We start from the raw sequence: 27,716 nt of genomic DNA, 5'->3' as shown, positions 1-27,716 counted from the left end.
GTCTCAGAGTGGCCCTCAGTGGGGTCTTGCCCTCATCCGTCAGTGGGGAAGCTTTCTGACCCCAGAACCTCCCAGCCATGCCTGGAAAGCTTAGAATTCTGTCGCGTGGATTGAAATGGCCTCTGTATTACATGGAGGCTCTCACCCCAGACTGTAACACCACACTCATACCCGATTGCCCAGTGGGCATCTCCAAGCCTGTGTCAAGAGCCGCGTTCCACCCCCACCCCCACCCCACCCCGCGATTCAGACACACATCATGGAGCCTCCTGGACATCCCCAAATCTGGTCTCTTGTTGCCGTCACTAGTAGCTCAGTGTGTCCCTTCCCAGCCTCACGCAGGGGTCTCCTGACCAGCCACCCGCCTCCCCGCCACACTGTCTGGTTTCAGCCCAGCAGCTGTGTGAACTGGGCTGGTGACCTGAGATTGGGCTGCTCTGCGTGGCCCGCGGGTTTGGCCGCCGTCCCCTGCGGCTCCTCAGAATCCACTCCACCCACAGGGCCTTGTGGTTGCTGCTGCGACCCTCCCCCCATGCGTCCAGCTCTCATTTCATTCAGGCCTTGGTCAGGTGTCCTGCCTGGACCCTGTCCTGCTTTCCTCTGTCTGTGCAGGGAGGGGCGCCCAGGACTGAGCGTGCAGGACTGGGGAGCGCGTGCTGGACGTGGCAGGACGGCGACTCCTAAGGGTGGGGGTGGGCGCCGGGGGTCCCACCATGGGCGCCAGGAGACCTGCAAGAAAGGCCGAAGCGGAGCTGCAGGCTGGGGGGTCGAGGGAGGCTGGCACAGCTCCGCATCCACACTGTCCCCCTCCCCTCGCCCCTCAGGTGTTTCCTCACCTGCAGTAACTTTTCTTTTACTGTTTCCTACCCCCTGAAATGACCTACCAGGGAGAGACTCGGTTGTCTGCCTGACCCACTCTCCCCCCACCCCCAGTTTAACATGCTGACCAAATAAACTGTGGATGAATGAAATATTATCTATTTGTTTCAAGCAAATTAATCAAAACAGTAAAAGATCATCAGATTTGTTAACTTCTTTAAAATCATCATAGGTAGAGATTTTCCCTTTAGATAGAGTGTCTTTATTATTATCTTGGTTCTCAGATGTTTTCTTCTGTTCTTGGGATCAGGAAAAGTTCAAAGTAGAGAAAATTATGATCTGTGTGTTGTTTTCCCCATCTTTTCAAAGACTAAGTCCTTGACAGGTGCCTGGGAGCCTGACTCATCCTCCAAACACCTGACTGTGCTTTTAGTCTGATGGTGGATTCATCTTCTCAACTTGTGTTTTGTTGACTTGGATTTAAAATCCTCAAGGATGTGAAAACTAAGTTTTTAGTGGAACAAGGGAAAAAACCTGAATGAGACAAATTCCAGTTAGTGGCAGGTAATGCAGTGTGGTTCATTTCCACTGATGGATTTCAGCCCGTGTAATGTGTCATGACACACTAGCCGTGCCTGTGGGTGACGTGGGCGTCTCCCCACATCTAGCGGACCCATCTGCAGTCCTGCCCCGAACGGTGGGGCTGGCTTGTCTCAGGGCTGAGCTCCAGTCTTTGCCTCCATTAGGAATCTGGTTGGAACAACATAGGCACACGTGCCTCCCCCAGGAAAACAGGCTGCAGGAAGATGCATCTGGACCTTAAAGATGGGTGTCTCCATTGTAGCCCGAGGGTGACTTTGAAATCCCATCTTTTCACCTTTTCCATATTTGCTACAACAATCCTTTTTATAACAAGAAAATCACCAGTGAACGTGGTTTCTTCAAGCCATGGAACAAAAAGTCAGTTTCTGAAAAACTGTGGAAAACAATGTGATGTGTGTCTTTTTAAGCATCTTGGAAGCACAGAGGGAGTTGCTGTGGGGACGGTGAGGTTTACTCTCACGGAGGGCAGCTCCACGTGGCACCACACGCGCCCCAAGCGCCCCACGTGACCTTTCTCCTTGATGTGGAAACAATTACACGCAGAATCAGAATTCCGTCTTTTCCCCTAAGTCACCATTTGGCTTTGATCTAAGAGCAGGCGGAGGCCTGGGAGGTGCCTTGGGTCGCCTGGGGTCTCCTGTGAGGCCACCCTGCCTGCCTTCGCTGGTGGAGCATCCGACTGGTGCCTGGCATCTTGTGCAGGTGGAGTTAGCTGCTGCTTCTGCCCCAGCGCCGCGTCTCCACCCCTCCCGCACCTGCTCGGAACCAACGTGGTCCCATCTCGGTCTGGAGAAATGGTTGTAAGGTTCTGTTCTGGGTCATGGTGGGGACGTGATGTGAGCAGTGAAGTTGCTTCCCATTTGATGGAGACTGAGGCAGAGAAGCGGGAGGGGGTCTTCATCTGCCCTGGAGGAGGGGCTCTTCAGGCTGACGAGCAGGTCGGAGGCAGGGGTCCTGGAGCCCCGGGGTGGGGGGGGACCCCGTGTTGCAGCTGCACTTGCTGTCCATTTGGAGGGTGGCCTTAGGCGTGGCCGTCCAGTTCCCCTACCTGGAAGGTGGGGTGGTTGTGACCCTCAGCTATCTGCTTCGAGGAGTGGGGACTGGGCTTGTGGGCGGTGCCTGGCACCACGTCTGCTGTCAGCTAGTCCTGTGCACCTGCGGTGTCCTTCTGACACAGATGCCCTGGCGGCACCCACACCTCTCTTCTAGATGCCATCTGCAGAGGAAGGCCGTGGTGACCGATGGGCTGGGGCAGGGACTGGCCAACGTGCCCTGTCCTGCTGCCTTGGGGACAGCACGGGAACCTCTGTCGGAGCTGCAGGGCCTGGTGGAACGGGGGTGCTTCTGCTTTAATGGGAAAAGCAGCTGGAAAGACGTTCAGGAAGTGTGGCTTCTTGCTCCCAGCCCCTTCAGTGGACACTATTGCTCAACCACCCTGGGCCAGGCACCAGTCACTCAAGACCACTGAGAGCCCCTTGCCAGCTCCCGTCCAGCACTCTGCACACAGGATTTCTCATGATGCGTTTCGTTCATTCATGGGGCTGCATCGTATGACAATCATTCTCATTCTACGGATGAGGGAACTCAGGCCCAGAGAACCTCAGCAACGTGTCGGAGGTCACGTGTTGCTAAGGTTTGTCTCCAAAATAAGCAGCTGCCGTGGAGACTGGGCTTCCCGGGGAGGCTGCTTCCTTGGAGCCCGGTTCCTGGGCTGTTTGTGTCAGAAATGGGCCTTGGGGTGGGGCTGCTCCTTCCCCATCCTCACCTGTGAAGCACATGCTCTGAAAACCCTCCCAAACCCCGGGAACTGCTGGCAGGTACAGATGTGACAGGGCCCCAAGTTTTGCCTTTCCCCGAGTCAGAGGGACTTCTGGTCCCATTTCGGACTGATCCAGGGTTTCTGTCATTGTCTGGGACAGAGACCAGAGGCAGAACTCTGAGGACGCCTGCTGAGTTCACAGCGAGGCCGGGAGGCCACTGTCCAGCTCGTCCCCTCTGTGTCACCCCATTGGTGCCTTCTGTGCTCACCTGGGCGGACACTCCTCGCCTGCAGTCTGGAGGTCCTCAAAGTTTTTTTGAATGGAGCTGAGTTCTTTATTCGGGCTGCTGATTTTCACAGAAAAGGAAGTCTTCTATATCTTTGTCTGCTGAGTCCCTGTGATAAACTGGGTGATTAGTCCAGAGCAAAGGGGAATGACAGAGACCTTGAACCAGTGCGCAGTGCAAGGGGGGCGGCACGGGGCCCACTGACCAGATTCCCGTCTGCTGTAATGTACACCCCAGGTGCAGAGCTTTAGGGTCCTGCAGAGAGACCGAACGGGAAGACCCCTGGGGAGAGGCTGAGACCACGCCTGTACCTGGAGAGTGGACCCAGCGCAGCTCCTCAGTGTGGATGAAAAGTGTGTGTCCTTGACGGGCTGGCTGGCGGGGAGCCTGGGGGAGGCAGCGGGCACTGGGAATGTTGACACAGCTACTCCAGCGAGGACACCTCCTGGGCTAAGGGATTTGAGGGCATAAAGGGCATTGATGGGACCACTTGGAAGTTTAAGCAGACTCAGTTCTTCCCCCGTGTCTGGTGTGATCTCCTAAACAAGCTGCCCTGAGTTGAGTCAGCACCCTTGTAAACGCTGCTGAATTAACTGGTATGAATTTTGATTAGTTAGGATGAATTACAGGTATTAACAAGCAAATGAATGTTCTGGTGTCCAGGGTGCTTTGAATAGTCTCAGAGGGGCTGCTTGTCTTTGCACGCAGGGTTCTTTACCCTTCGAGCCTGGCTGCAAGCAGTGTGGGGTGTGGGCCCTGGGGTGGGGTGGCTGGCAGGCTGCAGCACCCTGTGTGCCCTCCAAGTGGCCCCGCTCCGGGCACCGCATTGTGGGGCTGCGCCTGGTGGGCCGGTGAGGGGAGCCCAGAGGGTATCAATCTTTCTTGGGCCTCATCGTGTTCCAGACAGCTTTGCCCTGTTCTTAAAGAGATGAGTGGTTTGAAAGACCAAACCTAGACCCATTTTAGTGATGGAGGCGGGTCTCGTGCATGGCCAGGGAAGGCGCTTTGGGAGGTCACAGGTTCATGTACATGCAGAGTAGCCGGGGTAGCCTCGCGTGGTCCAGGCGCAGGTGCTGCAGATGCAGGCTCCTTGGCCCGGCCCATCCCGTGTGCCCTCTGCAAATCAAGGCAGATGATGGTCGTCTTGTGCTTTCTGTCGAAGAAAGCGTCAGCCTTGCTTCAGACAGACCTGTCCCCACTCCCATGTCCGCAGAGGTCAGACTAGGCTGGGCTCTGGGGATGTGGACGGGTACATGTGTGTCGTCTGCCTCCTGCAGGAGACTTGTGTGCGGAGAGGCTCCCGTGGCCTATCGCCCTCTGACATGGGTGAGGGCTCAGGCCCCGCAGTCCAGCTGGGGAGTAGCCTCGGCTGCGTCTCTAGAGGATGCATTGAGGCGGTCTTGGCCTGTCCCTCCTGCACCGGTGGCGTTCTGTTGATTTCCTTATGCACACCCAGCTTCTGCCAGGAGTGATTTAAAGATAGCTATAAAAATACACATAATGTCAAAATAGTAACAAAAGATGGAGGGTTTCAGGAAAAATATGAGTTTGAATAAGCAAAGTACTTCAGACATGTTCACTTACAGGAACCCTTTATTTATGAGTGTCCAGGAAAGTCCATCGAAATAATTCTGTTTAGGATTCTGGTGTTTCAGGTTTTACCGAAGAGAAGGAAATGTCAGGTCACCCCGGAACCCGTTCACATTTCTTGTACGGTTTAGGAGTTGAACTTTGGGATGCGGAGGCTGCCTAATTCCTGCTGGTGTTGTGGTTTCAGGCCTGGAGCTGTTTGGGTGATTAGTGATGTCTCATCATGGGGTGGAGGGGGATGTGTGCAGGGGGCAGCAGGAGCTTTATAACTTTATTCAGATGCAGAAAAAGCACCTTCAGCAGTTACTAATGATTTTCATTGAGAATGGATCTTTCAGAACAATGATACAGAGATTGTTGGTATTTTACCTTTAAAATGTGGTAGTTGTGGCGTAGGTGGCATCTGTGTGTTAGATAGGAAAGTGTTTTACTCGACTCTAGTAAAAGCAGTTTTCCAAGTTGTTTAGTTGAATCTCTGGCCTTTCACTCAGCTTGACTTCCGGTCAGAGCCCTGGCCCCCACCCCACCCACGTGAGGTCTCGTCTGCTGTCTGGGGGCCCCTCCTGAACCCTCACCTTTGTGCCTTTGTCCCCACACCCCTTGTTCTGCAGCCCCTCGTTGAGTGGCTGGGAGCTGCCCTTTGCGTTTGAGCACCTAGGGTATTTGTGTCTGGTCCTAGCTGCTCATGATTTCCCAGCCACTTTACACCTGGACTTTCTAAGGGGTGAGGCCACCTTGCCGGGTGCCAGCTGTTCTGGCTTCTGCCACCTTCCGGCTCTTAACCTTGGGTGCGCTCCTACCTGTCGGGTGGGCATAAAACCATCTCTCAAACAGGGTGGTGCAGCAATGAGACAAAATATGTGGATAGCCGTTGACACTGTGTCAGCATCCATCCGTCCATCCCACCCACCCAGCTAGCGACCACTTATTAAACTTAACTACCATAAATTAAGTTATGGCAGAGGCCTCAGGTTTCTCTATTACCTGCCTGTTCTTCTCTTTTTGTTATTATAGTTACTAATTAACCTTTGAAATCCTTAAAAATTATTTTTCGATCCACATGGAGTGTATTATGGTTAATCACTTTTACACTTTCAAGAGTTGCCATCGAAAGCTTAGGGGTCACCTCCTGAGACATGCACACACAAACACACTCACACAAACACACACACACACGCACACTCACACAAACACACACTCTCACACACAAATACACAAACACACAACACACAAACAACACACACACAAACACAACATGCACACACAAACACACAAACAACACACACACACACAAACACACGCTCACACTCACATACACAGGAACACACCACAACACACTCACACACACACACAGAGCAAGCCTTATGTATGATGCTGCTGTGGAGTTTGCACTTCTTGTAGAGTTCACAGGGACCCCGTGGCTGGGATTTTGTAGAACAGGTGGGAGCGCTCATTTAAGGTTACAGGTAATAAGCATTTAGAAAGCAGGTATCCTATGCCTCACTAGCAATTTTGCTAGGCATCCTGGGGAAATAAAAGAATGAAAGCTAATGAATTATCTGTATCCCCTGGACCTTCTCCTTTTGGGGGCCTTTCCTCTCATGCACACGAGGTGCTGGGGTGGGGCTGTCACCGGCTCACCTCCATGGACCTCCCCACTCCATTGGATGCAGGCTGCCTGCCCAGAATGCATGGGGGTGGTGGGGAGGACCAGGAAGGAGCCAGGTGCTGAGCAGGTATCGGGCGCGGGGGTTGAGAACCCAGGAGACGTGGTTGCTCTTCCACAGAGAGGTTTTGCCTGGATTATGAGGCAGGTGCCCACAGATGTGTACGTAGATGGGTCAAGAGCAAATTAAAAATGTGCTGTTGAAAATGCATTCAGGTGTGAGCAACGGGGGGCATGAAGGTTGGTCCCTGTATTTTTAGAGGCTAAAGTGCATGAACAAGGATAAATCCAGGTAATTGTGTCATCTAACATCATCGTAAGCATTCCCCAGAGAGCCCTACAGGCTGCGGCTGGCACGGTCAGCAAGCCTGCCTGCTTCTGCCCATGCTGAGAGCAGACTGTCCAGAGGGCCAGCCCTGGGGACCTTCACTTCCCACACTCGTGCATTTCTGCAGCCCTGTGTGGGGAAACACGTGGGCACTCCCATGGCCGTGTCTGAACCACTCGCAGAAATCTGTGGTCAGGTGTCTGTAAGGTGTTCCCTTCAGTTCCCACCATAATGCAGAACAGATGCTGCAGCCCCTGCTGTGCGACTGGCCACTGTTGCCTGGCTGGCGTAGGCATAGGAGCGGGCAGGGTTCTGTAAAGAAGCATGATCTACGGTGATAGAATCCCCATTTTTGTCAATATCTTGGAAAATTGGCCTCTGGAGCTGAGCCGTGGAGAGAGCTGTGTTAGGGACTGTCCTCTCCTAGTGCAGTGTTTGGCCGGTTTGGAGGCAGGTGTACTCCTGATGTTCTGTTAGTCACACTTAGAAATGAGAATGTTTGCACTTAATCTCAGGGTTAAACATCCCTGCAGGTAGATCACAAGTGATGTCGAGATTTTAAAAACTAGGTTAACTTTGTTTCTGAAAGTCTGTGATGCCTTTTTATCTACAAGCTCTTAAAAAAATTTTCCTAACAGCAACTGCTCATTCATTGCAGGCAGGTACAGTGAGGCAAACTAAGGATGAAAAGACCAGGAAAACCCAAGGTCTCCAAATGTTATAACTGGAAACACATCCATTCTCACCACACAGACATTCAGATTCCAACCTGGGCAGCTTTTTTTGTTTGTTTTTAAGATTTTTTTATGTGGACCATTTAAAAAAATTAGCTTATTTATTTTTGACTGCATTGGGTCTTCATTGCTGCGTGCAGGCATTCTCTAGTTGTGGCAAGTGGGGGCTACTCTTTGTTGTGGTGCATGGGCTTCTCAGTGCAGTGACTTCTCTTGTCACAGGGCACAGGCTCTAGGCACATGGGCTTCAGTAGTTGTGGCGCATGGGCTTAGTTGCTCCTCGGCATGTGGGATCTTCCCCGACCAGGGATCGAACCTGTGTCCCCTGCATTGGCAGGCAGATTCTTAACCACTTCACCAACCAGGGAAGTCCCTGATGTGGACCATTTTTAAAGTCTTTATTGAACTTGTTACAATATTGCTTCTGTTTTATGTTTTGTTTTTTTGGCAGAGAGCCATGTGGGATCTTAGCTCTATGACCAGGGATCAAACCCACACCCCTTGCATTGGAAGGCGAAGTCTTAACCACTGGACCACCAGGGAAGTCCCCAACCTGGGCAGCTTTTTCAGTGCCAGGATGTAGTAGGAATTATGGGTTATGTTTTCAAGGTGGCTGCAGGGTTTTATTTATCTATCTATCTATTTATTTATTTATTTATAGCTGTGTTGGGTCTTCGTTGCTGCATGCAGGCTTTCGCTAGTGCAGCGAGCAGGGGATACTCTTCATTGCAGTGTGCGGGCTTCTTAATGTGGTGGCTTCTCTTGTTGCGAAGCACAGGCTCTAGGCACATGGGCTTCAGTAGTTGTGGCACACAGGCTCAGTAGCTGTGGCTTGTGGGCTCTAGAGTTCAGGCTCAGTAGTTGTGGCCCATGGGTTTAGTTGCCCCATGGCATGTGGCATCTTCCTAGACCAGGGCTCAAACCCATGTCCCCTGCATTGGCAGGTGGATTCTTAACCATTGCGCCACCAGGGAAGTCTGGCCGCAGGGTTTTAAAAGCCGTATTCCGTCTCCTTTCTACCATTATGCCTCTGCTTTTTTTTAAAGCTTTCTATCAATGACTTTGCATTAACTGTATATTTACAGAGGAGTTACAGAGGTGGTGCAGAGTTCCTCTGTACACTGCACCCAGCTCCCCGCAATGTTGGTTCCTGACCTTGCGTCAGGATATGGTGATTGCATTACAAGACACAAAGTGGCACAGACTTGCTTGGGTCTCACCACTTCTCCTACTAAACTCTCTCTCTTCCCAGACTCAGTCCCATATGGTGTTGCATTCAGCCACTGCTGTTTTTTATTCTTCCAACAGTCTTATTTTTCAACCTCTTCTTATGGTAAAATTTCAAACTATAAACAAAGAGAAGAGCAGTGAGTCCGAGTTGGTCCCCTTTCTCAGCTGCAATCATGTGTGGTAATCACGTCCTGCTGGATGAACTGGCCTCAGTGCGTGACCGAGACCTCAGCGGTGCTCTCTTCCCACACGTGCACAGGAGGCCTGTGGAGTGGGCCTGGCTGTGTGCTCCTTGTGTGTCATCATGGGGCCCCTTCCTGATGCTCTCAGTTGCTCCTGAAGCACCTTGAAGTGAGAATCGGGTCAGATTCTTCCCTGCTTTCTGCCAGTTTCCAGGAGAAATGCTCTGAATGGGAGGGACGAGCAGCAGGATTTGTGGGCAGACGCCTTCACTCCAGCTCCTTTGCCATGTTCGGCTTATGTTTGTGGAGCCCCTCCGGCTTCCCTCTGGTGTGAGCCCCTCCAGCTCTACTTCATTCCACTTCCTGGAGTCGTGTGATTGCAGGCGCCAGACCTCAGTGCAGAGTCTAATGGGAGAACCAGGTGCGCAGGATTCCTAGTCACCCTGATGCCCTTGCTCTGATGTGTTCCTTCCTCCTTGTGCTTTTTTCCCCAGTTATTGGCTGGTGCCTGACACAGACATCGCCCCCATTAGCATTATCTGGTATTGTTTGTTGAGTGAATGAATGAACTGCCAGCCTACTAGTAAATAGGTCTATAGGTGTACCTGCTAAGCTCCTTCACACCAAGGTGGTAGTAATGACAGTGTTCTCAGTGTTGATCTCTTGGGGTTATTTACATTTTAAGGAGCTGTAATAATTGCTTTATGCAGTTGTGGAATTCCTGACCGTGTGCTCTGTGCCTGGAGGAGGCCGGATGCTTTTTTTACTGGTCTTCAAGCCAAGTTCATGTTTGCATGAAAACTCAGCCCTGGTGACCAAAGAAGGTAAATTGAAAAGAATGCTTTTCTTGTGGTTCCATAGAACTAGAATTCTCTGAAGGGAACTTGGGTCTTCCAGTGGGTACAGCGCGTGTTGATGGAGCAAGTCTGCTTGCTGTGAATGAGGTTTGGTGAAAACGTGACGTCATTGCTGAAGCTCAGCTGCACATGTGCGTTTGTCTCCCCTGTGGTCACTTACTGTGCTGGGGACCTGGGCAGCGCCCCTGCCTTGTGCTGACCAGGGGACTGGCCTTGGGGCCTTGGACGCCCACCATGCGCTTCTGCAGGCTCTGCTGGTGTGGCAGGTGGAAACCCAACCTGGTGGGCCCTAGTGCATTGGGACCAAGGTGACAAGGCCTGGCCTCTGCATTTAGTCATCTGAGGCATCAGAAGTTCCTTACGGGCAGATGCTGAAGCATCTGTCACATAAGTGTGGGTCACACTGTCCTCATGGGACCTGGTCACACCCCACAGGGTGGAGCCTTGCATGATTGTGAGGTGTGTGGCAACCACCGAATTACACGGAGCGAGGAACTGTGAATGCCGTGGGCTGGTGTGTGAGTCAGCGGGGGCGGGGTTCTGCATAGGGGGAGTGGGGTCTGCAGGGGGTCTGCGGAGGGGCTGTCCTTGCTCCTGGCATCCTATCTGTATAGTCTTATCAGGCTTTTTTTCTGTTTATTTTGTGTCTTGGCATTTTGCTCATTTTCCAAACCTCTGCCTGGGCTACAAGGCCACAGGGCACAGATGGCGTGAGACTGATGTGTGCTCACCCCAGGGTCCAGGGCCCAGGGTCCCGGCCTGCACGCTTCTGGCCTGGGCCCTGTCCCAGAGGGGCCCCGCCTGGATGCACCATTGGTGCCACAGGAAAAGGACGGAGGGAAGGAAGAAGTGAGGGACATTGGGGCCTCACAGACACAGGTTGCTGCCGTCCTGGGGAAACGCACTCCCCTGATTGGAGGCAGCCTGTTCGGGGGAGGCAGAGCCTCCCTTGTCTTCTGCTGTCTCTGCAGGAACACGCTCCAGCCTTCACTGAAGGTATTATTCACCCCATTTCTTTATAGAGACACGTATGGATCTAGGAAGGGGGATATTTAAAGCCCTTTCTTTTTTCTCCTTTTCCCCACTCTTTTAAGGAATTCCTAAGCCTGCAGGGTAAACTAGCAGCAGGGTGGCTGAGACAGCTTTCTTGTGAAAGAAGGAATGGATTCATCGAAAATAGAACACCCTGGAATTCCGAGTAGTCTTTTTGATGTTCACCTAAAGGCCCACTGGTCAGAATCCATCACGCTTTCATTTTCTGTAGGAAGGAGGGCACTCTCTCCACTGGGTCCTTTACACTCCATGTGCTCAGCCGCCTCAGAGCTGACCGTCAGGTGGTGGAGGTGGGGGCGGTGACCAGCAGTTCCCCTGGTTCCCCTGGTTCCCTAAGCGGGGGTGGCACGGTAGGGGATTGCGGCCCAGGTGCCAGGCTGGCTAAGGGTTTCCCCTCCTGAGACCGTGCAGTGGATGACGAGCTGCACGGGAACACAGTGCCCTTTTCCAGGACTCGAGACTGCGACAGCCTTCTCTTCTGCAGCCCCACATCACCCAGAGGCCCTGCGAGTCCTAGGCCAAGACGCTGCTGTCCCCAGGCCTGGACCGGCCCCTCCACAGAGCCGTGGGGGCCGTCCAGGACCTAGGCTCAGAATTAGAGCAGCGGTTGTGTGTCGACAGGACACAGATCCAGGAAGCGCCCGAACAGCAGTGGGACGGTGGGTGGACCTAAGTCTACTTCCTTCCTCTGGAACTTCCTGCTCTGTTCAAGGTGGGGCCCGCTCTGTGTTGGGAGTAGAAATCGTTCCTCTTTTAAATTGAGGCCCCTTTCCTGCCTCTGTTATCTGATTAGAAATGCAGACTTGGCCCCACCCCACTCACGGTCAAAATCTGCCTCTTCACGGGTCTGGGGACTGGAGGGGACCGAGTGAGGCAAGTCCTGCTTCAGGGTGGTATCTCCCCAGGGCCCTGGGCTGAAATGCCCTGGACACTGGCGAGTCTGTAGGGCTGCTGTGATCAAGGTTCCCCATGGCCTCTCTGGTGGCCTGACACCCACAGATGCTTGCTTAGAGAGCCGGATGAGCTGGAGTGGGTGTTGGCATGCAGCAGGGGGCTGGAAAGGGGGGGGGGGGTTGCTGCCTGGGGGGAGCCCAGGTGTCGGCACCTGTGTTGCAGCTGCATCTGCTGGGGTGAGAGGAAATTGCTGAAATGCAGTAGCTGTTTGGCCTGTGTTGGTGCACTTATTTGGAAAACCTTGCCCATAGATCTCAGAACTGTTTGTTGCATTTTCCTTAATCATTTCTCTTGTCAGAATAATGAGAAAATTGCCTGTGTGGGACCTCAGAAGTGCAAATTTGTTAATATCTCCTCTGACAGTGGTTTGTGTTCAGAGCTGTTTATGAGCTGTCACAAATCATCTTCAGTTAAAGGTGCTGCTGCTGAGGGCGGGGAATGGCGGGGAACCCCAGGCCTGGCCCAGCAGACGCGCTGCTGCTCTAGGTTTTTAGCTGGCATCTGGTGGGTAGAGACAAGGGAGCCTGCAAACGTCCTGCAGTGCACAGGACGGCCCCACAAGGAATTATCTAGCCCCAGGTGTCAGTGCTGCTGAGGCTGGGAAACCCTACTTCGGGGCTGGTGACAGTTTTGACAGATGATAACAGTGGGTAAAGGTTAGCACATATACGTTGGCCAGGTAGCAGCTGAAAAGCTATGAGAGCTCCAGTGTCTGCTTCTGTTCCTTGTTGTTTACTTAATATTCAGAAAAGAAATTCCATTGTCCCAAACCCATCTTTTTTTAATTTTTAATATCTTTATACGATTTTTAAAGGTTACACTCCATTTACAGTTATTATAAAATATTGGCTATATTCCCAGTGTTGTACAATACGTCTTTGTAGCCTGTCTTATACCCAATAGTTTGTACCTCCTACTCCCGCACACCTATGTTTCCTCCCCGCCCCCAGCTGGTAACCAACCACTAGTTTGTTCTCCGTATCTGTGAGCCTGCTTCATATTTGTCATATTCACTAGTTTGTTGTATTTTTTTAGATTCCACACGTAAGTGAGTATTTGTCTTCCTCTGTCTGACTTTACACAGATGTTTAAACATGACTACAGGAAGGTTCAGGGTATGGACCCATCTATTGCCTGTGCCCTGAAAGTTCTAACTGACCTTCAGGTAAAATGAACCTTAACACTGAAACGTCCCACAGTTGTAGCTCTGAGAGGGGCACTAAGTAAAAGGAACCACGAGCCTTAGAATGTTCTGTTATGTGTGTCCTACGTTTTTATATGCTTTTGATTCATTTTCTTCCAGTTGTTTCTTTAGCTTGTTTTCTGATTTTATATCTATGTCATCTTATCATCTATTTATATCCACCTTCTGTCCGTTTATCAATCATCTCTATCTGTCATCTTTATCTGTCATTTGTATCTATTTCTGTCCACTTATCCTGTCTGTCTGTGCTGCTCACATAACTCAAGGGGCATTCATTCTGTCTTCCCCTAAGAGAAAAGACTATATTTTCAAATAACCTCCTAAGAGCTCGTGCTGATTTTTATTGAAGGTCATCGCGTGGCCATCGAGTGGCCCCTGTGACCCAGCTGGTAAGGGTGCCTTTGCTGCCTTGGCTTCTTTCAAGCACAACAGCAGACCTGTTCTCCTGGCTGACACCCCGGGTGTCTGTGAACAGGGCACATCCCCAGCTCTTCTGTGCCCAGGACCCTGGCTGGGTCATAAATGGGTAGCAGGCGTTAGAGTGCTTGGCAAATCTTTCTCAAATCTGCTTAATGGATAGCTAAGTAGTAGTGATTTTACATAAACTTGGCCAGATTTGTTTGTGTTTGGGGTGAAGGGGGCACATGACAGTACTGGCAAACAGCGAGACTCTCCGTGTAGCATCTGGACTCGGCTGAGTATTTGCTGCTGCTGTTCTTTCCTCTTTGATGTCCTTCCCTCCACAAAGATGTCTTTCTCTCCAGGACTTGCCTTGTCTTTTCTGACCTTCTGTCTCATGGACAGGAGTGTCACCTGCACCATCAGCGTGAAGTCCCTCTGTCCCGTCACTCACCTAAAAGGAGCCCTCTAGCTGTGGATGGAACCTCCCTGGGAACGGGGAGCTCATCGCCTTGAAGGCAGCCCCTTCAAGGCCAGTGCAGACGGGTTCAACGTGTCTGTGAGTCAGAGCAGGTTGGCTTTCCTTCCACTTGGGCCCTGTAGCCATTTGCGGGCACCGCTGAGGCCCCAGTGAGCCTCCTCTTCCGGGCTGGACAGCTTGCCCTCCCCGTTCCTTCTCCAGCTCCCCGACGGCCCTCCGAGTTCTCCTTGTGGCTGGCTGTGCTCACAGATAGCAGGGCTCCAGGCAGGCGCACGAGGCTCAGCATGGCAGGTGCAGTGAGGTGGAGGCGGGCCTGACATTCCTGCTGCTCCCAGCCAAGCCTCTGAGGGAAGGACGCGGTCTGGAAATGGGGCAGCATCCACCTCCCTGGTTACATCCTCAGAGTGGGCCTTGCTGCTCTTTAAAAAAGAGAATATTCAGAAAATTGGACACACCTAACTTTTTTTTTTAAGCTTTATTGGAATATAATTGCTTTACATGCTTGTATCAGTTTTTGAGGTACACCAAAGTGAATCAGCTGTATTTATACATACATCCCTATATCCCCTCCCTCCCGCGACTTCCTCCCCACCCTCTCTGTCCTGGCCGTCTAAGGCATCACCCGGCATTGAGTTGATCTCCCTTTGCTGTACAGCAACTTCCCACTAGCTATCTATTTTACAGTTGGTAGTGTATATATGTCTATGTTACTCTCTCACTTTGTTCCAGCTTCTCCTTTGCCACCCCCCCCCCCCCAAAACCCATGTCCTCCAGTTCATTCTCTGCATCTGCATCCTTATTCTTGCCCTGCCACTGAGTTCATCAGTACCATTTTTTAGATTCTGTATATATGAGTTAGCATATGGTACTTGTTTTTTTCTTTCTGGCTTACTTTGCTCTGTATGACAGTCTCTAGGTCTGTCCACCTCATTACATATAGCTCAATTTCATTCCTCTTTATGGCTGAGTAATATTCCATTCTGTATATGTGCCACATCTTCTTTATCTATTCATCTGTTGATGGGCATTTGGGTTGCGTCCATGTCCTGGCTATTGTAAATAGTGCTGCAGTGAACATTATGGTACATGTTTCTTTTTGGATTATGGTTTTCTCAGGGTACATATACCCAGGAGTGGGATTACTGGATCCTATGGTATTTCTATTTTTAGTTTTTTAAGGAACCTCCAAAGTGTTTTTCATAGTGGCTGTACCAACTTAAATCCCACCAACAGTGCAGGAGAGTTCCCTTCTCTCCACACCCTCTCCAACATTTATTGTTTCCAGATGTTTTGATGATGGCCATTCTGATTGGTGTGAGGTGATACCTCCTTGTGGCTTTGACTTGCATTTCTCTAATGATTAGTGATGTTGACCATCTTTTTATATGTTTGTTGGCCATCTGTATGTCTTCTTTGGAGAAATCTCTATTTAGGTCTTCCGCCCATTTGTGGATTGGGTTATTTGCTTTTTTGGTATTAAGCTGCATGAGCTGCTTGTGTGTTTTGGAGATTAATCCTTTGTCCGTTGCTTCATTGGCAAGTATTTTCTCCCATTCTGAGGGTTACCTTCTTGTCTTGTTTATGGTTTCTTTCGCTGTGCAAAAGCTTTTAAGTTTCATGAGGTCCCATTTGTTTATTCTTGATTTTATTTCCATTATTCTAGGAGGTGGGTGAAAAAGGATCTTGCTTTGATGTATGTCATAGAGTGTTCTGCCTATGTTTTCCTCAAGTTTTCTAGTGTCTGGCCTCACACTTAGGTCTTTAATCCATCTTGAGTTTATTTTTGTGTACGGTGTTAGGAAGTGTTCTAATTTTGTTCTTTTACATGTTGCTGTCCAATTTTCCCCGCACCACTTATTGAAGAGGCTGTCTTTTTTCCGTTGTATATTCTTGCTTCCTTTGTCAAAGATAAGCTGCCCATACATGCTTGGGCTTACCTCTGGGTTCTCTATTCTGTTCCATGGATCTTCCTTTCTGTTTTTGTGCCAGTACCATACTTTCTTGATCACTGTGGCCTTGTAGTATAGTTTGAAGTCAGGAACCCTAATTCCACCAACTCCGTCTTTCCTTCTCAAGATTGCTTTGGCTATTTGGGGTCTTTTGCGTTTCCATACATATTGTCAGATTTCTTGTTCTAGTTCTGTGAAAAATGCCATTGGTAATTTGATAGGGATTGCATTGAATCTGTAAATTGCTTTGGGTAGTACAGTCATTTTCACAATGTTGATTCTTCCAATCCAAGAACATGGTATGTCTCTCCATCTGTTTGTATCATCTTTGATTTCTTTCGTCAGTGTCTTATAGTTTTCTGCATACAGGTCTTTTGCCTCCTTAGGCAGGTTTATTCCTTTTTGTTGCAATGGTGAATGGGATTGTTTCCTTAATTTCTCTTTCTGCTTTTCGTTATTAGTGTATAGGAATGCAAGAGATTTCTGTGCGTTAATTTTGTATCCTGCTACTTTACTAAATTCATCGATTAGTGCTAGCAGTTTTGTGGTAGAGTCTTTAGGGTTTTCTATGTGTAATATCATGTCATCTGCAAAGAGTGATAATTTTACTTCTTCTTTTCCAATTTGGATTCCTTTTATTTCATTTTCTTCTCTGATTGCTGTGGCTAATGGACACACCTAACTTTAATAAGTATAAAAACATTTTATAAAGCCAGAAATGAATGAGTTTTGAAGTATTTGCCATTGTGCAATTACACAGCATCCTTCATGAGTGTAGTTAATTAAGAATGAAGCTTTTTCATACATATCCTGATCCCAATAACTTGGGTAAATGACATTCTTGGGCAGAGAAACCTTTAACTTGTGTTTTGTATTAGACACAGTGCTGTTTCCTTTCTATTCAGAATTGGGATGAGCGTTAAGCATTGTTTCATACTTTTCTGTGCAAATGGCTACCCTTGGATTGTGTGAAGTCATTTCTCTATAGCCTTTCTCTTCTTCCAAGACTGAATCTGGATTGATTTCCGTTTATGAAGCTTCCTGAAATCTTTGCTGGAGAATGTAGCTGGAGAAGACACCTGAGTGCATTTCACACCTGTTCACGTGCTGTTGCACGAGGGTAAGTCAAAAGTTATCTGCACTCTGGCTGTAGAATTTATTTTAATTAACTTTTAGAAGAGACAAATACATCGTTTTTCGACATAATCTCCTTGCTTTTCAATACACTTTGTCCATCTGTCAACAAGCTTTCGTATTCCCTCATTAAAAAATATTTTCGGCTGAGCTGCGAGCTGTGAATGCACCGCTGTCTTCACTTCTTCATCAGAAGTGAATCCGACTCCTTCTTGATAGCTAACACTTGTGTGACCTTCCTTGAACTTCGCTATCCATTCATACACACTTCTTTGTGACAAAACACTTTCTCCACACTGCGCACAAAGTCTTTGATAAATAACGGCACCAGGTACACCCTCAGATCACAAAAAACGAATCACTGCACGCAGCTCTTCTTTCCATTTTTGCTCGCACCACAGTTACAAATGAACTGATGTAACACATTCACACCTGTGCAGCAGTGACTGGGGAGACAGTAGCCTTGAACGGAAAGCACTGATAAGACAGTGCAGCCAACAGAAGTTTTAATGTAACCGGAGTGTGGATAATTTTTGACTCACCCTCATATAAAAGCATTTAAAGTACAATCTTCCTGAATCTGGAGGATCCCAAGGTGGCTTGTAACAGACTTGAGTGTTTCAAAGTTGAGGCAGACGTTGGCAGACTTGTCTGTGCAATGACATAAAAGCTCTCTTTTCTTTTACCTGACCTAAAGCTGGGTACCCAAGCCAGAAACCGGGACTTCTTCTGTCTCTGCCTCCTCCTCCCTTCACGTTTGGTCCATCCCCATGTCACCAAGTCCTGCGGTTTTACTCCCAAGTATTTTTTCACCCAAGCATTTCCATTCTTACTTGTAGTTACTACCTTTGAGTCCCAGTGTTTCTTGCTTGGACTTTTGCAATAGCCTGGGGACAGACCACTGTGCCTTTGACCTCTGGTTTTTCTCTCCCCTCCTCATGTGTCCTTTATGTGCTTTAGACAGAGGACAGACTTCAGTGTGTGTCAGCATCACCTAGAGGGCTTCTTAAAATGCAGAGTTTCTGAACTGGCAGGTGTGGAGTGGAGCCTGAGACTTTGTTCTCACGTGTTCCCTGGGGATGCTCCTGGTCAGGGACCCCCAGAACCACATAAAGCTGACCACGTGGTGACAGTGGCTTGGCCTGGGGCTCTGCTCCTCTTCCTCTGCTCCTTGTGGCACCCTGTTTCTCTAGTGCTACCCAACAGACCACCCCTTTCTTGGCCCCTCTGCCAGGAGGTCACCCTCCTTGGCTGTGCAGCTGGATGTTTCCTGGAGAGGTGAGTGCTCCTCTGGGCTCATCTTCAGCTGCTGGAATGTGTAGCAGGAACGAGCTGCTCCAGACACTCGGGGCAGGGCAGGCCTCTCCTTTGCTTTTCCAGAGCAGTTACATCACCGGGAAAGGTAAGAGGGCCTCCCTCAGTCATTTGGGGATGGAGTGTGTACCCAGGATGTGAAATCCCATCCCCCATCACTTCCTTGGTGGTCGGTTGTGGGTCCTGTGGTCACTGAGGTGGGGCAGCCCCGTGTCAGTCCTCGCTCAGCTGCCCTGGGCCACGCATCTCCTCCCACCTCTGACCACTGAGCTGCTTCCCTCCCTCACACAGGTCAGTTTAATTTGGGTTTAGACCTCTGTTTTCCAAGTGGTGTGTTTATGAATTATTTGGGGAGCTTATTGAAATGTAGATTCCTAGACCCCATCCCCAGAGATTCTGACTCGGGAGCTGAGACAGTGCCCAGGAGGTGTGATCCCATCCGGAGTGGGCAGCACTTGCCAGGACCCCATCCTCTTCTCCCTTTGGACCCAGAAGCACAAAAGGCGATTTTGCTACGAAGAGTTAAATCTTCCTGCTACAGGCTAGAGGCTGGAGATTCCCGAGTAGGTGGTGGCTCCCTGAGGGCAGGACATTGGCTTTATTTTTCTGCTCAGATAGCCCTGGGGGTGAGTGGATGCCACAAACTGAAGAAGGCCACACACTTGGGCTGTTGCCTTTTCTTTTCTTTCCTGTGTGATGCTACTGTGTCCAGAAGCCGGGAGGATTCTGACGGTCTGTGGTGGCTGCTGACTTCAGGCCTGGGCTTCTGCTGGGCATGGCTGAGAATGAATTGATTTTTTGTTTGTTTGTTTGTTTTTAAAGTAACATTTTATTTATTTATTTTTAACATTTATTTATTTATTGGCTGTGTTGGGTCTTTGTTGCTGCGCACGGGCTTTCTCTAGTTGTGGAGAGTGGGGGCTACTCTTCATTGTGGTGTGCGGGCTCCTCATTATGGTGGCTTCTCTTGTTACAGAGCATGAGCTGTAGGTGTGCGGGCCTCAGCAGTTGCAGCACACAGGCTCAGCAGCTGTGGCTCACAGCCTCTAGAGCACAGGCTCAATAGTTGTGGGGCATGGGCTTAGCTACTCCACGGCATGTGGGATCATCCTGGAGCAGGGATTGAACCCGTGTCCCCTGCATTGGCAGGCAGATTCTTAACGACTGCACCACCTAGGAAGTCCCGAGTTGTTTCTTAATTGGCAGAACAATGGTCTTAGATCAAAGGAAAGCTGCCTAAGTGACATCCACATTGAGATGGTAGCTGACAACAGCTTGTAAGTGGAAGGAAGGGAGTTGCTTTAAAGACACCCAGCCAGGAGGCCCCTTCCTCCTTGGGGGTGCCTTTGGGCATTAGCTACAGTTCCATCACAACCCCAAAGGGTGGGAGTCATTGACTTGGTGTAAAATTGATATGAATGGAATTCTGAGTAAGAGCAAATCTAAAATTACAATTGTTATGTTCCAGTGAGATTAAAATCTTCATGCTAACTGCCCGATAAATTGTCTCGTACTTGGAATAACCACCTTGGCCAGAATCAGCCCGGTGCCTGTTACAAGTGGGAGGCTGGTTAGACTTGCTCCTTGGACTGCAGTTCTGAGTTGTGGAGAAGACTTCTGAAACTGAGTCCCAGTCTTCAGTTACACCTGTATTTGCAAGAATACCTCAGTAATTACATGTGTTTGAAACGTTTTCTGCATGCGATCAGGTAGAGTCATGCATTTTTAAATTATCAAAGAAATGTTGGTTACTTTTGAAAACTGTATTTGCAGCCCCTGGAGGCGTGTGCGTTTGTGTGTGTGTGCGTGTGTATGTGCATGTGTACACACACAGGCCTGCAGCACAACAGTCACCAGAAGGTGGTCTGCCTCACTTGTTTGGAAGCAGCAGCACCGGTCCCTGTCACATGTGGTGGGATTTGAGAAGGAGGACAGTTTTCTCAGGATCGCGAGGGTTTCCCGGGGCGGCCTACGCGTGAGAATTCACTTTCTAAAAATAACCTGTGCAGCTCGCGTGCCTGGGACACTGCCTCTGCGCTCAGACCCGGCTCCTGCTGCGTGTAGCTTGAGACCAGCCACCCTCCCTTCAGACGTGGGTGCCCCTCAGCCTCGTCCTGGTTCATCCCCGCTGTCTGTCTGCTCCCAGGAGGTTGGGGCCACACCTGTGTGTCCAGCAGCTGTTCTGGGGCCCAGGTGTAGTGGCTTGCTTTGGATTGTGATTCAATAAATCTCCAGTTTTTTATTTTAAGATATAGTGGATTTACAATATTGTGTTAGTTTCAGATGTACAACACAGTGATTCGGTTTTTGTTTTTTGTTTTTTGTGGGGTTGTTTTGCAGATGATATTCTGTTATAGGTTATCACAAGACCGTGGCTATAATTCCCTGTGCTGTACACTAAATCCTTGTTGCCTACCTATTTTATGTATAGTAGTTTGTAACAAATTTATGGTTATCAAAGGGGAGAGGGAGGTGGGGAAGGGACAGATTAGGAATATGGGATTAACAGATATAAACTAACTGTCCTTTCTGAGCTTGGGTTTAAGTCATGTGCAGACCAGGGCATTCTTTCATGAGACTTTTTATTCTCATACTTTTCAAGCTGAACACACAGCATTGCACTGATTTCCGTCATCTTCTTCGTCAGTGGCAGGATATTTTGTGCCTCTGTGGATGGGTTGCAGACAGGGCTGACTCCTGGGCTTTCTGGTCAGTCCGTTCCTCTCCCTGTACCTCAGTTTCCTCCAGATGGGGGCATCCGGTCCCTTTCCTCTGTCTTTCTGCCCTTCTCCCTTCCTTTCCTGGTCCGGGCAGCCACTGTAACTGGAAAGTTGGCTGATTGCTTTGTGTGTTAAGGTGTTATGGTTGTAATGATTTTCTTTCTCACAAAAATTCCAGTTACTTTAGTTTCCCAGCTGTTTGGGTGCTGGCTAAGTGGGGCTTAATTTCATCTGAGGCTCTGAAAACTTGGTGCTTATCTGAGTTTACTGTTGAAGATGCCGAGGGAGGGAGATATTTTGATAAGTCAGTGGATGCAAAATGTTATGCTTTCAAAACTACTCTTCCTTCTGGTACTTTGCAGCTGAAGCATCCCGCACACATCCAGTCCTGCCGTTGGCTTGATTCTCTGTAACTAGCGTGGCTGTGCTAAAGTTACTTCCCGCTTTCCCTGTCTCCACTCTCCTTACCTATGTCATTAATTTTAGCTTGTACTGCTTTGTTAAAGGCTAAAAGTAATGCACAGAGTAAAACTCTAAAATGTTTAGAAGCTATGCGGTATTATATTGTAAACCTGTATAAATTCTTAACAAAGTTAATGGTTTGGAAGGATTTCCAGGAGAACTCCTTTGGCTAAAAGGCTAAATTCCTTAAAATAACTGAACTTTGGCTTATAACAAGGTCACTGTTTGGCAGTGTTCATGTTTTTAAAGCTTTCCAGAACTCAGGGGAGGAAATGATTCTGAGACAATGTAGTGATTAAAATAATAAAGGTAATAAATTAACATTTGCATTATTTGCCAACAATTGATTTCCTTTCTTCCAGCTTTTTACTCCACATTCTGAATAAATTGGACCACGTGAAGAACTAGAAGATTAGCTTTACTTTTTTTTTCTGATTGAAATTGGTTTTGCAGAAGTGGAAATTTGGCAGCAAGTATGGAAACTAGCAAATCCGTTTATAGTGTCCTGTGCTTAGTTTAATGAAACCCACAAGAATGAGGAAAGACTTCATGGCCTCAAACAAGAGATGGCTGAATTGTGTAGGTTTTCTGGAATTTTATTTTTACCCTTATTAATTCAGTACATGTAGAACAGTGTGTCCAGACTCTAATTGGTTAATAGTTGCCTCCAAGTGGGTAGAATTTCAACTTCAATAGTTATTTTTTGATGATCTCATGGAGAAAATGTTGGGAAATATTTTCTAAGAATAGCCTAAAATGAAGAGGAATGTGGTAATTTTTTAAGAAAACACTGTGACCTAATGGAATATAAGCACTTGGCTGATGACCAACCAGTCTTTACCACTAGATGTTGACCTCTAACGAACTTGATCTCTAATGAGGTTATAGAACCATGTATGTATTTTCAATTAAAAAGATCGATTAACGTGGGAGTATTGGGAGCATCTGTTTCTCTCACATAAAATGGGGTAGATGGACGTTTCTTTGAACAATGGTTTCATCATCAGTATGCGTCTTCCAGCTGCTGCAGCTCTCCAGCGCCCATCTGGTGGAAAGTGGCTCACGTGTAGTGTATCAGAGTTGTCCTGTCTGAGTTACTTCCAAACAGATGTCTCTTCTCATCCTCTGGTGGTTTATAGGTTTCTGCACTGGGCCCGGCCCTGCATTCTTTCACTTCGTCACCTGGGTGCTGACCTCCTCTCTGCCCAGCTGGCCCTTCCATCACCACCAGTGGTGGCCCCTGTCACCTGAAGCCAACATGAACATGCTGTGGGTGTCACCTGAATACCTGCCTTCAAACCGGTGCTCTCTGCTGAGGGGTCTGCTGTGCACTAAACACATATTATTAGGGGGTAAGGAGACCTGCCAACGACCAGGGCTGTCTAGTGCTTTGTTACTGGGCCATCGCGGTGGGGTGCCTGGGAACTTGTAAGAAATGCAGAATCTTGGGGCTCACTGCAGACCAGTTCAGTCTGAATCTGTCCTGCTCTAGGGTACAAAGTAGTACCCGTGCTGGGCCTATTTTAATGACCATTTACAAGTTTATCGAAGCATTAAAGTCAAAAGCAAAGATCCTTTAGCAGCAGAATATGTTTTCATTAAGTTATTTCAGGGTGCTTTATCCCAGATTTTATGTGAAGAGTTTATGCACAAACCAGTCAGAGGGGGTGACTTCTGTTTGGCTCCTTTCTGCTTTCTGGTTAGTCTGCAGGACTGTGCTGTGAGGGATGGTCCTTCAGAACACCCTAAAAGTTTCCTGGTAGACTACAGTTTGCTCTTCTCTGCGGGCTGGGAGGGTAGGGAGACAACGGGGAGAAAGGTGATGTTGTGACAAACATGGGGTTATTAATTCATTAATAGTCATTATTTAAGTGCCTTAGTTATTTAAGTGCCCAGACCAGGGTTTGAGAACTACTGGTCCCAACTCATTGGCAGGTCATGAAATCATTTTATTAGTTCACAACCAGCAATAAAAAAAGTGACTTGCAATGTAAGAGAAGATAGAATGTAGGTCACATAGTAAGGCTAAGTAGTGTTAGAAATTTTAAAAAAGTTATACATGTGCTAAGTATGTATAAATATTTACTATCACAACTCAGTGTATGTGTATATATGTGTATATATATGCATGTGTATATGTGTATGTATGTATATACATGCACACATATATTGCATTAAAAATGAAAGTACAAAGTGACTAATCTTATGGAGGAGTTATGGAGGAAGTATTAAAAGATATAGTGTATGTAGTTTAATGGAGGAGAAAGACCAACCATAGATGTTTATTACTGGCTCAACTTACCAAAATGACAAATTCGTATCTAGATATCAGTGAATAGTAAATATTTTGCTGTTCAGAAATGTTGGGAAATAGGGTGTTATGATTTTCAAACCATTATAGTTACTATAGAGCTATCATACTACCGCTGACAGACTTAAATATTTAGAATTCAATGAGGCATAGCCAAGACTAAAATGACCTTGAATTTAATTTGCTTCTTCATGCTCGTTTGGGCACCTTTAGGAAGTCCTATATCTCTGGTTGCCGTGGTGAAGGCTCAGCATCTGTGTGAATAAAGGGTGGAGAGAAGCCTACAGGTCGCTGGCTCCCAGGCCCCCATTACTTAGCCCACTGAATGGAGACAGAGGAAGAGGCTGGTTTTGACTCTTCCCTTGGCCTCAATCAGCATCTGGCACAGGGCCCGGGTGTTGAGGGTCTGGAAGCCCTTGTGGAATGAAAGCTTTTCCTTCCTCTTGAGTCAAAGCCAGTCTCTACGACTGTGTAGGAGACCTGGGCCCCACGGCCTCTCCAACCTCATCTCTGGTACCCTCGTCATTGTTCACTCTGCCCAGCACCTGCCCTTGTTCTAGAACCTCCCCCAAGACCTCCCCACCGTCAGCCTCTGGCCTCCTTCCAGCCTTGCGGGGATGCACCCGCTCACCACGCCCGCATGGGTCACCCCACTGCCCGGCCGCCTCCACCCGCAGGTGCAGGGGTGGGGTGCTGCATCACATCTGGTGCTCCTGCACCTGCTGGCCAGATGCTGGTCCAGGGGTTTGGGTGGGTTTCGATGTGCTGGCGCTCGGATTGCTGCTTCCCATCTCCCATCTTTTTCTGGCATTCAGCGTTTGCTCCCTCCCAGGACCAGGGCTCCGGCTGGTAGGAACAGCTCTCTGCCAAGAACTGGGTCTGTTTTGGATGTTAATAGAGGTCGATAAAAAATTGAGGACACTTTTTATCTTTGGCTTATGAGAACTTATGAGGGCTTGACATTTTATTATGACAGCACAGGCTTGCTTGTGTCTGCCCTGTCTCTCCTGTTATATGTCGGGTTTTCAGGGAAACGACAACCTAGGTCCTCCTCCTTATTTTCTGAGAGTAAGTGGCAGGAAGTTTGGGACATAACGGGTCTTCAAAATGCGCTGTTTCCCCAGCCTGGGTTGAGCCTGATGTGCCCCCATCCCACCCCGCCTTTGGGGGTCAGGACCCTGGCCCGCCCACAAGGCCCACAGCATCTGCATGTGGCTGTGTGCAAGGCCGCTGTACAGGCGACAGCTGCACGAGAGGCCCTTCCAGGAGGCCCAGACCCCGGACGTTGCGGCTCCGGAGCAGAGAAGGCCCTTTACGTCCTGTGGTCCTCGTCATGCTTCCACTCAAATGCTTGGTGATCTTTCACGGAGGCGGCGGGCTTTGCCTTTCTTCTTTCGAGTTTGGAAATCAAGGTGCTGGGGTTGGGACACCCACCCGCGAACTGCCCCCAAAACAAAGGGGCCGATGGGTGGGGCCAAGGGCAGGCAGACGAACATTTTGGGTGGATTCAGTACTCAGACCCTTCTCCTTTTGGTTCCTCACGCTGTGACCTCTCCTCCAACACAGATTTCCCCCCATGCTTAGTGAACTTAAAGATCTGTAAAGTGAAAGCTGGAAAACACCGGCATCTGAGAGGACCCGCCGGCTCATATCCATGTTGTTCAGGAGTCAATAGTAAGCAGGAAACTAACCTGTTGGACCAGAAGGTCACTTAAAGGAAACCTACGTATTTTTTTGGTGACCTGCGTCTTTTTTGGTGTTTCCTTAAGCTGCTCTTTCTAGCTTTGCTGAAAACTTTTGTTCCGCTTCCGGCTTCGGAACATTTAATTCTCCCCTGTAGGATCTGGAAGCTTCTGCCCTAAGGGCTTTTAAAGTCCCGCCTGCGTCTGTGCAAAACAAATATGTGCGCACCCCTGTGTGCGTGGGTACGCCTCGGGTGCGTGCGCGCCCCTGTGTGCGTGCGTGCCCCCCCCTGCGTGCCTGGGTGCGCCCCCGGTGCGTGCGTGCCCCTCTGTGGGTGGGTGCGCACCTGCCTGAAAAGCACAGCCCAGTCGCGGTGCGGTGCCAGCGGTAGTGCGGCCTCGCGTTGCAGCGTTGCCCCGGTGGCCGTCGCCTGCTTCCCTCATATGTGGTTCTGGCATCTGTAAAGTTGGGCTGTGGAGCTTCTGAACATCGCGGCCCGAGGCAGTTGGGCCCCAGCAGTACGGAGACTGGAGACCACCCTGTGCAGTTTCGCCTTAGGTGACAGGTTGTTCACCCTCAGAGGGCCCGAACTTTCTCTGGAGGCGGCCGGCCTGTGCACGGGCCTCCCTGGGCTTGGCTGTGCTCCCAGGCGTCCAGCACAATCCCGGTCCGTTTGCTCTGGCCCAGCTGCCTCGAAGCAACTCAAGCGACCAGCGTGGGGCCGGAGGGCCAGACGCGTCTAATCCCGGAGGCTGCGCCTGGTCCTGCGTCCGCCCGGGCCGTCCCGTGGGCCACCTGCGAGTTCCAGGACAGTTTGGGAAGGAGAGGCCTTCTGTTTCCCTAGTCTCTCAATCACTGAAGTTCACATCTACCACTTCGTGCCGGTTGCCGTCCCAGGGACGGGCCCCTGATAGCTTTAGGGAGACGGTTTGGGACTGGTGACACCCTCAGTCCCCAGGACCATCCTAAAGCGTTCGGAGCACGGGGCGTGGTACAGGAGCACCGTTGTTGGCACCTTGTGTGAGCCTCTGTGCTTATTAATTCTCTTGAGTGAACCACTCTTCCAAAGGCTGTTTTCTGGGTGGGGGCATAATGTTCTTGCTCAGTCTTTCTGTTAAGCACTGACCTTTGTGAAAAGCTGTGCTTTGTGAGATGGTGGAAAAGGCCTGTACTTACTAGATCTGAGGGTGGAGGGAACTGGGTGGATTCTGTCCTCTGGGCCTGTTTCTTCTTCTGCCTGGGTAGGGGTCGGCTCGGGGACCCCTCCAGTTCCCTGTTGTGGGTCATTGGCTATTTTCACACATAGAGATGGGCCCAAGAGAGTTAAAATTATGCCGAGAAGTGGTGGGTTTATTGAAATTCTCATCCTCATATGTCATGAAACTGGTGTTTTTAGTTTTTCTTGGCTTGAGTGTGAGCATTCTGCTGCCTGAGAGGCTGAGCACAGGGGATAACTGTTGGAGATAATGTTCAGGTTTATTGAGTGATTTGTGAGAGAGGAGGAATATAAAATAAGATCCTGAAAATAGATTTTAGGAGATTACGATGTGTTTCTGTAATGAACGAAGTTTTTATTTTGTACTCTTTTCAGTAATTTAACTGATTTGGATATTTTAAAATCTCTTTTATTATATTAGTTCTTTCGACATCTAAAATAGACACAACTTGAGTTGCAATATTCTTTGTAATATAAAAACCAATGATTTGTCTCTCAAGGATAGCAGAAATGATGATTTATGCATTCAACTTTTAAATAGAGCTTAAATAAAATTTTGCTTAAAAGAATTACAAATCAGAAGTTTAAATATAAAAATCTTAACCTTTGAAATAGGTTGTCATGAAGTTGACATTAGCATTTGTTTCAGAATTAGGCAGAGCATTTGACCTACACAGATTTTTCCATTTTGGTTGGGAGTGAATCATTGATACAAATGGAAAATGAAGAACAATTCATACATTTTTCCTTTGGAAATTTTCCTAGGGGTTTTTTTGGTTTT

General features: G+C 49.0%; 1 protein-coding gene across 12 annotated transcripts in view; it reads left to right on the top strand.

Moving 5' to 3' along the window:
- LDLRAD4 (low density lipoprotein receptor class A domain containing 4) overlaps positions 1 to 27,716 on the top strand; it is a 291,731-nt gene that overhangs the window by 13,517 nt on the left and 250,498 nt on the right. For 2 of the 12 annotated variants that reach the window (XM_057698967.1, XM_057698963.1), the window contains exon 1: positions 23,029 to 23,077. The exons of the other annotated variants lie outside the window; for them this stretch is intronic. The gene's annotated coding sequence lies outside the window, so the exon portion shown is untranslated. Of the gene's footprint in view, positions 1 to 23,028; positions 23,078 to 27,716 lie in introns of those variants that run through there. 12 annotated transcript variants of the gene reach the window in all.

The sequence above is a fragment of the Hippopotamus amphibius genome, chromosome 11 (assembly GCF_030028045.1).
Source record: "Hippopotamus amphibius kiboko isolate mHipAmp2 chromosome 11, mHipAmp2.hap2, whole genome shotgun sequence".
Lineage (NCBI taxonomy): Eukaryota > Metazoa > Chordata > Mammalia > Artiodactyla > Hippopotamidae > Hippopotamus > Hippopotamus amphibius.
The sequence above is the reverse complement of the archived record's forward strand: the minus strand, read 5'-3'. Positions and strand labels throughout refer to the sequence as shown.